We start from the raw sequence: 11,254 nt of genomic DNA, 5'->3' as shown, positions 1-11,254 counted from the left end.
TACAGCCAGCCCAAGTTTGTTATGTTAGGCCTTGGAAGCCTGTCTGCGGTCACTCCTTCCACTAGACTTCCACTGACCATACACTGCTGCCCATGTACCCCTGGAACAAATTTAAAAGTGCCTACAGCCAGCCCAAGTTTGTTATGTTAGGCCTTCGAAGCCTGTCTGCGTCCCGTTCTTTCAACTACAACTACACTGACCAGGCCACTGATGGCCGTGTTCCCCTGGAACCAATTTTAACTTGCCTACAGCCAGCCCAATGTTAGGCCTTTGATGCCTGTCTGCCGTCACTCCTTCCACTAGGCCTCCACTGACCTGTCTATTGCTGCCCGTGTACCCCTTGAACCAACATCATTAAATATAAAAAAAATTAATTTGATTATAAAAAATAAGATCGTGTTGAGATCTCAAATGCAGACATTTTAACAATCAAAACAAACACACAACAAATATCTGGAACTGTACTACAAAGGTCCAACAGCTACAATTTCTTTCTCCTGCAAGAAGTTAACTGAAAGTTTTTTGGAGTTGTTAACACAGATATGGCATCCACCGAGTGTTGTCCTGTCGCGTCTCCTTTAAATTATTTCCAATAAGATGTTAAACTATTAATTTAATAAAATCAATAATTAAAAAAATAATTGAGTAAGTCAAAAGCACATTGCAAATAAACATTAATTACAAATCAAGAAGCATGGCGCGTCCGAGGGTGAGTAGATACCGAATAAGAATATAATCACCCTCGGACGCGCAATGCTTATTTACAACAGCCTTCCTTCCTAAGAATCAGCCCTTCCGTGGTGTAGAGAGAGGTTGTGTTACACTCCAAGGTGTTCCCCAGGTTGCCTTTCCTGAGCTTCGATCTTCCGGCTCTCGTTTAGTAGCTGTTGGAAACTACGCTGCATTAGGCCTACTAATTGTGTATGGGTGAAACAGTGGCGCATCTGCGGTCCCTCCTTCCACTAGGCCTCCACTGACCTGTCTATTGCTGCCCGTGTACCCCTTGAACCAACATCATTAAATATAAAAAAAATTAATTTGATTATAAAAAATAAGATCGTGTTGAGATCTCAAATGCAGACATTTTAACAATCAAAACAAACACACAACAAATATCTGGAACTGTACTACAAAGGTCCAACAGCTACAATTTCTTTCTCCTGCAAGAAGTTAACTGAAAGTTTTTTGGAGTTGTTAACACAGATATGGCATCCACCGAGTGTTGTCCTGTCGCGTCTCCTTTAAATTATTTCCAATAAGATGTTAAACTATTAATTTAATAAAATCAATAATTAAAAAAATAATTGAGTAAGTCAAAAGCACATTGCAAATAAACATTAATTACAAATCAAGAAGCATGGCGCGTCCGAGGGTGAGTAGATACCGAATAAGAATATAATCACCCTCGGACGCGCAATGCTTATTTACAACAGCCTTCCTTCCTAAGAATCAGCCCTTCCGTGGTGTAGAGAGAGGTTGTGTTACACTCCAAGGTGTTCCCCAGGTTGCCTTTCCTGAGCTTCGATCTTCCGGCTCTCGTTTAGTAGCTGTTGGAAACTACGCTGCATTAGGCCTACTAATTGTGTATGGGTGAAACAGTGGCGCATCTGCGGTCCCTCCTTCCACTAGGCCTCCACTGACCTGTCTACTGCGGCCCGTGTACCCCTTGAACCAACCTAATAAAATATTTAAAAAATTAATTTGATTATAAAAAATAAGATCGTGTTGAGATCTCAAATGCAGACATTTTAACAATCAAAACAAACACACAACAAATATCTGGAACTGTACTACAAAGGTCCAACAGCTACAATTTCTTTCTCCTGCAAGAAGTTAACTGAAAGTTTTTTGGAGTTGTTAACACAGATATGGCATCCACCGAGTGTTGTCCTGTCGCGTCTCCTTTAAATTATTTCCAATAAGATGTTAAACTATTAATTTAATAAAATCAATAATTAAAAAAATAATTGAGTAAGTCAAAAGCACATTGCAAATAAACATTAATTACAAATCAAGAAGCATGGCGCGTCCGAGGGTGAGTAGATACCGAATAAGAATATAATCACCCTCGGACGCGCAATGCTTATTTACAACAGCCTTCCTTCCTAAGAATCAGCCCTTTCGTGGTGTAGAGAGAGGTTGTGTTACACTCCAAGGTGTTCCCCGGGTTGCCTTTCATGAGCTTCGATCTTCCGGCTCTCGTTTAGTAGTTGGTGGAAAAGTACACAGCATTAGGCCTACAAAATGGGTATGGGGTGGAGAGAGATGGTGTGTTACACTCCAAGGTGTTCCCCAGGTTGCCTTTCCTGAGCTTCGATCTTCATGCTCTCGTTTAGTAGGTGTCGGAAAGTAGGCTGCATTAGGCCTACAAATTGGGTATGGGGTGGAGAGAGATGGTGTGTTACACTCCAAGGTGTTCCCCAGGTTTCCTTGCCATTGCTTCGGTCTTCCGACTCTCGTTTAGTAGTTGTAGAAAAGTACACAGCATTAGGCCTACAAAATGGGTATGGGGTGGAGAGAGATGGTGTGTTACACTCCAAGGTGTTCCCCAGGTTGCCTTTCCTGAGCTTCGATCTTCATGCTCTCGTTTAGTAGGTGTCGGAAAGTAGGCTGCATTAGGCCTAAAAAATGGGGAATGGGGTGGAGAGAGATGGTGTGTTACACTCCAAGGTGTTCCCCAGGTTTCCTTGCCATTGCTTCGGTCTTCCGACTCTCGTTTAGTAGTTGTAGAAAAGTACACTGCATTAGGCCTAAAAAATGGGTATGGGGTGGAGAGAGATGGTGTGTTACACTCCAAGGTGTTCCCCAGGTTGCCTTTCCTGAGCTTCGATCTTCATGCTCTCGTTTAGTAGGTGTCGGAAAGTAGGCTGCATTAGGCCTACAAATTGGGTATGGGGTGGAGAGAGATGGTGTGTTACACTCCAAGGTGTTCCCCAGGTTTCCTTGCCATTGCTTCGGTCTTCCGACTCTCGTTTAGTAGTTGTAGAAAAGTACACAGCATTAGGCCTACAAAATGGGTATGGGGTGGAGAGAGATGGTGTGTTACACTCCAAGGTGTTCCCCAGGTTGCCTTTCCTGAGCTTCTATCTTCAGGCTCTCATTAAATTGTGGTTAAATGGAACAACTGCATTTGGCGTACTAGTTGGTTTGGGGCCTACTATCGGTGTCTGCCACTCCTTGCTGTTCTCCTGGTTTCCTGTCCTGAAATACCATTTTCAGCCTCTCGTTAAGTAGTTGTTAATGTTAGACTGCATTTGGCCTACTAGTTGGGTTGGGGCCTACTATCGGTGTCTGCCACTCCTTGCTGTTCTCCTCCACTGAACAAAGCTGTGCCGCCTGTTTACTACGGTTGCCAATTTTGAACTGCATTTCGACTACTTACTGATTTGGCCCTACTCTCTGTGTCAGCCTCTCATTCCAGTTGTCCTCCACTGCAATGCCCCCTGGTTATTCCTGTGTTACCAATTTTGAACTGCATTTAGCCCACTTTCTTCTTTGGGCCTATATCTGTGTTTCCACTTCATCGTGCCCATTGCCCAGCCAGTGATAGATGAGTCTGCTGGTACATTGACCCATAACGCAACATTCCCCGTGCACGCTACACAACAACATTGTGACCCTGCTGAAAGTCAGGTTGCTCTTCCCGCATACCATACCACCTTACACGGGGACAAAGAGGAAGGTGCAGATGAAAGTGCAGGTTCCTTCATCAGGTGGGGGGAGGAATACTAGTTGGCGACGTCACTGGCACAGGGCCTCTCATAGTACGCAAAAGTGTTGCTGCCGGTGGGAGGCGCCCCCGCCGTGCAAACACACCGCTGTACTTTGAGGGGCCCTGTGCCAGTGCCAATGCCAACGAGTGGGCCCCCCCTGCTTGCTCAGGTTCACAGCACTTGCAAAGTTGAAATACTTACCTCTCCCTGCTCCACTGCCGTGACGTGGTCCAGATTTCCTGGGCCCACTAATTACTTGAACCAGCCCTACCCCCCACAACTTTAGCCAAATGACCCCCAATTTCAAATGCCTTCCAATTATTATAAGGTAAATTACGCTTGACAAGCTTCATTAAGAAGAATGGATGGTTTTGACATTAAAATGGGCAGTGTAGGTGTTTTCCTGGCCCCCACTCACTGCCGACTATGCTGCCCCATTGACTTGCATTGGGTTTCGTGTTTCGGTCGATCCCGACTTTACGTCATAATCGGCCGATTTCACTCGACCCGACTTTGGACATAGTCGGGTTTCGCAAAACCCGGCTCGACTCTAAAAAGGTCAAGGTCGCTCAACTCTAATCAAGATAACTCCGAAAGATATCATGCATGAAGGATTGGAACACAGATGGAGCATTAGAGAGTCCGAATGGCATCACAATGTATTCAAAATGGCCTTCGGGCGTATTAAATGCAGTTTTCCATTCGTCACCCTGCTTAATACGAATAAGATTATATGCCCTTCGAAGGTCAATCTTAGTAAACCAGCTAGCCCCCTTAATCCTAGCAAACAAATCAGTAAGCGAAGGCAAAGGGTATTGAAATTTGACCGTGATCTTATTCAAGAGGCGATAATCAATACAGGGTCTCAAGGAGCCATCCTTCTTGGCAACAAAAAAGAACCCCACTCCCAACGGTGAAGAAGATGGCCGAATATGCCCCTTCTCCAAAGACTCCTTAATATAGCTCCGCATGGCGGCATGTTCTGGCACAGACAGGTTGAAAAGTCGGCCCTTAGGGAACTTACAACCTGGAATCAAGTCAATAGCACAATCACAGTCCCTATGCGGTGGAAGGGAACTGGATTTGGGCTCATCGAATACATCCTGGAAGTCTGACAAAAACTCAGGAATTTCAGAAGAGGGGGAAGAGGAAATTGACATCAAAGGAACATGATCATGAACCCCCTGACAACCCGAACTAGTCACAGACATGGATTTCCAATCTAACACCGGATTATGTAGCTGCAACCATGGAAAACCCAACACAATATCATCATGCAAATTATGCAACACCAGAAAACGACAATCTTCCTGATGGGCTGGCGCCATGCGCATGGTCAGCTGTGTCCAAAACTGAGGATTATTTTTAGCCAACGGTGTAGCATCAATGCCCCTCAAAGGAATAGGGTTCTGCAAAGGCTGCAAGGGGAAACCACAACGTCTGGCAAATTCTAAGTCCATTAAGTTCAGAGCGGCGCCATGCCATGACAGAAAATGATGATAATGAGCAGATCAAGGTCACAGATAAGAAGAAATTTAGGTTGTATAGTACTGATGGTAACAGAACTAGCGATTCTCTTTGTACGCTTAGGGCAATCAGAAATAACATGAGCAGAATCGTCGCAGTAAAAACACAACCTATTCTGACGCCTGAATCTTTGACGTTCAGCTCTAGACAAAATCCTATCACACTGCATAGGCTCAGAGCTCCGCTCAGAGGACGACGCCACAGTGTGCACAACTCGATCAATCTGAATGGCCAGAGACATAGAATCACTCAGACCAGCAGGCGTGGGGAACCCCACCATAACATCTTTAACGGATTCAGAAAGACCCTTTCTGAAAATTGCCGCCAAGGCATCCTCATTCCATTTAGTCAGTACAGACCATTTTCTAAATTTCTGGCAATACGATTCTGCCGCTTCTTGACCTTGACACAGGGCCAACAAGATTTTCTCAGCCTGATCCACGGAATTAGGCTCATCATACAACAACCCCAATGACTGAAAGAAAGAATCAACATTAAGCAAAGCAGGATTGCCAGTTTGCAGGGAAAATGCCCAATCCTGTGGGTCTCCACGCAGCAGAGATATGATGATTTTAACCCCTTCATGACCCAGCCTATTTTGACCTTAATGACCTGGTCATTTTTTGCAATTCTGACCAGTGTCCTTTTATGAGGTAATAACTCAGGAACGCTTCAACGGATCCTAGCGGTTCTGAGACTGTTTTTTCGTGACATATTGGGCTTCATGTTAGTGGTAAATTTAGGTCAATAAATTCTGCATTTATTTGTGATAAAAACGGAAATTTGGCGAAAATTTTGAAAATTTCGCAATTTTCACATTTTGAATTTTTATTCTGTTAAACCAGAGAGTTATGTGACACAAAATAGTTAATAAATAACATTTCCCACATGTATACTTTACATCAGCACAATTTTGGAAACAACATTTTTTTTGCTAGGAAGTTATAAGGGTTAAAATTTGACCAGCGATTTCTCATTTTTACAACGAAATTTACAAAACCATTTTTTTTAGGGACCACCTCACATTTGAAGTCAGTTTGAGGGGTCTATATGGCTGAAAATACCCAAAAGTGACACCATTCTAAAAACTGCACCCCTCAAGGTGCACAAAATCACATTCAAGAAGTTTATTAACCCTTCAGGTGCTTCACAGCAGCAGAAGCAACATGGAAGGAAAAAATTAACATTTAACTTTTTAGTCACAAAAATTATTTTTAGCAACAATTTTTTTATTTTCCCAATGGTAAAAGGAGAAACTGAACCACGAATGTTGTTGTCCAATTTGTCCTGAGTATGCTGATACCTCATATGTGGGGGTAAACCACTGTTTGGGCGCATGGCAGGGCTTGGAAGGGAAGGAGCGCCATTTGACTTTTTGAATGAAAAATTGGCTCCACTCTTTAGCGGACACCATGTCACGTTTGGAGAGCCCCCGTGTGCCTAAAAATTGGAGCTCACCCACAAATGACCCCATTTTGGAAACTAGACACCCCAAGGAACTTATCTAGATGCATAGTGAGCACTTTGAACCCTCAGGTGCTTCACAAATTGATCCGTAAAAATGAAAAAGTACTTTTTCTCACAAAAAAATTCTTTTAGCCTCAATTTTTTCATTTTCACATGGTCAACAGGATAAAATGGATCCTAAAATTTGTTGGGCAATTTCTCCTGAGTACACCAATACCTCACATGTGGGGGTAAACCACTTTTTGGGCACATGGTAAGGCTCGGAAGGGAAGGAGCGCCATTTGACTTTTTGAATGAAAAATTATCTCCATCGTTAGCGGACACGATGTCACGTTTGGAGAGCCCCTGTGTGCCTAAACATTGGAGCTCCCCCACAAGTGACCCCATTTTGGAAACTAGACCCCCCAAGGAACTTATCTGGATGCATATTGAGCACTTTAAACCCCCAGGTGCTTCACAGAAGTTTATGACGCAGAGCCATGAAAATAAAAAATAATTTTTCTTTCCTCAAAAATGATATTTTAGCCTGGAATTTCCTATTTTGCCAAGGGTAATAGGAGAAATTGGAGCCCAAATGTTGTTGTCCAGTTTGTCCTGAGTACGCTGATACCCCATATGTGGGGGCAAACCACTGTTTGGGCGCACGGCAGGGCTCGGAAGGGAAGGCACGCCATTTGGCTTTTTAAATGGAAAATTAGCTCCAATCATTAGCGGACACCATGTCAGGTTTGGAGAGCCCCTGTGTGCCTAAACATTGGAGATCCCCCACAAATGACCCCATTTTGGAAACTAGACCCCCAAAGGAACTAATCTAGATGTGTGGTGAGGACTTTGAACCCCCAAGTGCTTCACAGAAGTTTATAACGCAAAGCCATGAAAATAAAAATAAAAATTATTTTCTCAAAATGATCTTTTAGCCTGCAATTTTTTATTTTCCCTAGGGTAACAGGAGAAATTTGACCCCAAAAGTTGTTGTCCAGTTTCTCCTGAGTACGCTGATACCCCATATGTGGGGGAAAACCACTGTTTGGGCACATGTCGGGGCTCGGAAGTGAAGTAGTGACATTTTGAAATGCAGACTTTGATGGAATGGTCTGCGGGCGTTTGCAGAGTCCCTGTTGTGGCTAAACAGCAGAAACCCCCCATAAGTGACCACATTTTGGAAACTAGACCCCGAAAGGAACTTATCTAGATGTGTGGTGAGCACTTTGAACCCCCAAGTGCTTCACAGAAGTTTATAACGCAGAGCCGTGAAAATAATAAATACGTTTTCTTTCCTCAAAAATAATTATTTAGCCCAGAATTTTTTATTTTCCCAAGGGTTACAGGAGAAATTTGACCCCAAAAGTTGTTGTCCAGATTCTCCTGAGTACGCTGATACCCCATATGTGGGGCTAAGAAGGGAAGTAGGATCCGCAGCAGTTTCCCATGAGTTTGCAGTTCAATGTAAACCTATGGGAAACAAAAATCGCTGTACACATGCTGCAGAAAAACTGCACGGAAACGCAGCAGTTTACATTCCGCAGCATGTCACTTCTTTCTGCGGATTCCACAGCGGTTTTACAACTGCTCCAATAGAAAATCGCAGTTGTAAAACTGCAGTGAAATGCGCAGAAAAACCGCGGTAAATCTGCTATAAATCCGCAGCGGTTTAGCACTGCGGATTTATGAAATCCGCAGCGGAAAAATCCGCAGAGGACCAGAATACGTGTGCACATACCGAAACCCTAACCCAAACCCTAACCCTATTCTAACCTTAGTGGAAAAAATTTTTTTTTTTTATTGTCCCTACCTATGGGGGTGACAAAGGGGGGGGGGGGTTCATTTACTATTTTTTTTTATTTTGATCACTGAGATCACTCAGTGATCAAATTGCACTTTGGAACGAATCTGCCGGCCGGCAGATTCGGCGGGCGCACTGCACAAGCGCCCGCCATTTTGGAAGATGGCGGCGCCCATGGAGAAGACGGACGGACTCCGGGAGGATCGGTAAGTATGATGGGGTGGGGGGAGCATGGGGGGGTGGATCGGAGCGTGGGGGGTGGATCGGAGCACGGAGGGGTGGATCGGAGCATGGGGGTGAATCGGAGCACGGGGGGTGGATCGGAGCACGGGGGGTGGATCGGAGTGCAGGGGGGTTGGATCGGAGCACGGGGGGGTGATTGGAGCACGGGGGAGAGGACAAGAGCACTGGGGGAGCGGAGCACAGGACGGAGCAGTGCATAGGACTGATCGGAGGACTGGGGGGGGCGATCGGTGGGATGGGGGCACATTAGTGTTTCCAGCCATTGCCGATGATATTGCAGCATCGGCCATGGCTGGATTGTAATATTTCACCAGTTTTAATAGGTGAAATATTACAAATCGCTCTGATTGGCAGTTTCACTTTTAACAGCCAATCAGAGCGATCATAGCCACGGGTGGTGAAGCCACCCCCCTGGGCTAAACTACCACTCCCCCTGTCCCTGCAGATCGGGTGAAATGGGAGTTAACCCTTTCACCCGATCTGCAGGGACGCAATCTTTCCATGATGCCACATAGGCGTCATGGGTCGGATTGGCACCGACTTTCATGACGCCTACGTGGCGTCAAAGGTCGGGAAGGGGTTAGCCTGCTGAATAGGATCACCAGAAGACCGGAGTCTTAATGCAAAAAACAGTTTACAGTTATTTTTGAAACTCAAAAATTTGGATCTGTCACCAAAGAATAAATCAGGAGTGGGAATCTTAGGTTCTAAGGCAGGAGTCTGAACAATATAATCTGAAATACCCTGTACCCTAGCAGCAAGCTGATCCACCCGAGAAACTAACTCCTGAACATTCATGTTAATACTAGATTCCGTAGCCACCCAGAGATTAAGAGGGAGGAACAGGCTAAGGAAAAAAAATGGCTCAAAACCTTCCCTCCCTTCTTCTGAGATGCAATTAACTCATTGTTGGCCAGTTGTACTGTTATGATCTGGTGGCCTAGGAGCAGCATGAGACGGACTCTGGAGAAGGTGGTCCCTATACTGACCGCAAACCCTGAACCTAGCAGCGCAACTAGAAGTAGCCGTGGGGGGTACCTAACACTCCCTAGACCCCTCGACACAGCCTAAGATCTAACTTCCCCTAAAGACAGAAACAGGAAACCTATCTTGCCTTAGAGAAAATCCCCAAAGGATAGATAGCCCCCCACAAATATTGACTGTGAGAGGAGAGGGAAATAACATACGCAGATATGAAATCAGATTTTAGCATAGGAGGCCATACTAGCTAAAAAGAAAGAATAGAACAGAGTACTATGCGGTCAGTATTAAAACACTAGAAAATATCCACCACAGAAAATACAAATCACCACATCTGACTAAAGACATGGAGGGTATATCTGCATCTCCAGAGACACAGCTTGGCTGCAAAAAAATCCTTCACAGACAAAGCTGGACAAGACAAAAACATGCATATGCACAGAACTATAAGGTCCACAGCAGGTGGACAGCAAAAACAAAGCCAGGACTTATCTTTGAAGAAAAGCACAGCAAACTGGAGAGACCAGCAGGGAAGTGAATCCTCCAAAAACAATGGACAACTGGCAGGGACTAAAGAGTCCTGCAAAGCTATATACCCCAGTCAGTTTTGCAATTAGTAGATACACCTGTCCAATCCTGCAGTCCAGACACAACTGCATTACCCTCTACAACCACCGGAGGGAGCCCAAAAGCTGAATTCACAACAGGAGTTACCATCAAACCGGGTCTCAAGCTCCTCCTTCTTGCCTGGAGTCAGAACACTGTTGTATGTACACGTTACCTGTTAAAGGAATCCCTGTCGCTTCCAGGCATGGCATCACTCTCCCCATGAGGAAGGCAATACCACTGTAACAACTGGTTTCCTGGGGTGTTACATGTGCAATGTTAACCCATTCATGAGCCCAGCTTTTTTCGGTTTTGCATTTTCAGTTTACGCTCCCCTCCTTCCCAGAGCCATAAATGTTTTATTTTTCCATCAATATGGCCATGTGAGGGCTTATTTTTTGCAGGACATGAAGTACTTTTGAGCAACATCATTGGTTTTTGCATGTAATGTGCTAGAAATTGGAAAAAATTCCAAGTGTGGTGAAATTGCAAAAAAAGTGCAATCCCACACTTGTTTTTTGTTTGGCTTTTTTGCTAGGTTCAATAAATGCTAAAACTGACCTGACATAATGATTCTCCACGTCATTACGAGTTTATAGACACCAAACATGTCTAGGTTATTTTTTTATCTAAGTGGTAAAAAAAATTCCAAACTTTGCTAAAAAAATTTTTATAAAATTGAGCAATTTTCCGATACCCATAGCGTCTCCATTTTTGTGATCGGTGGTTGAGTGAGGGCTTATTAGATCAGGCGATTCTTAATGTGATGATACCAAATATGTGTATGTTAGTTTTTTTTTTATTGTTTTATTTTGAATGGGGTGAAAGGGGGGTAATTTTAAAAAATTTATTCATATTCATATTTTTTTCATATTATTTAAAACATTTTTTTTACTTTTGCCATGCTTCAATAGCCTCCATGGGAGGCTAGAAG

The sequence above is a fragment of the Ranitomeya imitator genome, chromosome 1, assembly GCF_032444005.1.
Source record: "Ranitomeya imitator isolate aRanImi1 chromosome 1, aRanImi1.pri, whole genome shotgun sequence".
Classification (NCBI taxonomy): Eukaryota; Metazoa; Chordata; class Amphibia; order Anura; family Dendrobatidae; genus Ranitomeya; species Ranitomeya imitator.
This window is presented reverse-complemented; position numbering follows the sequence as displayed.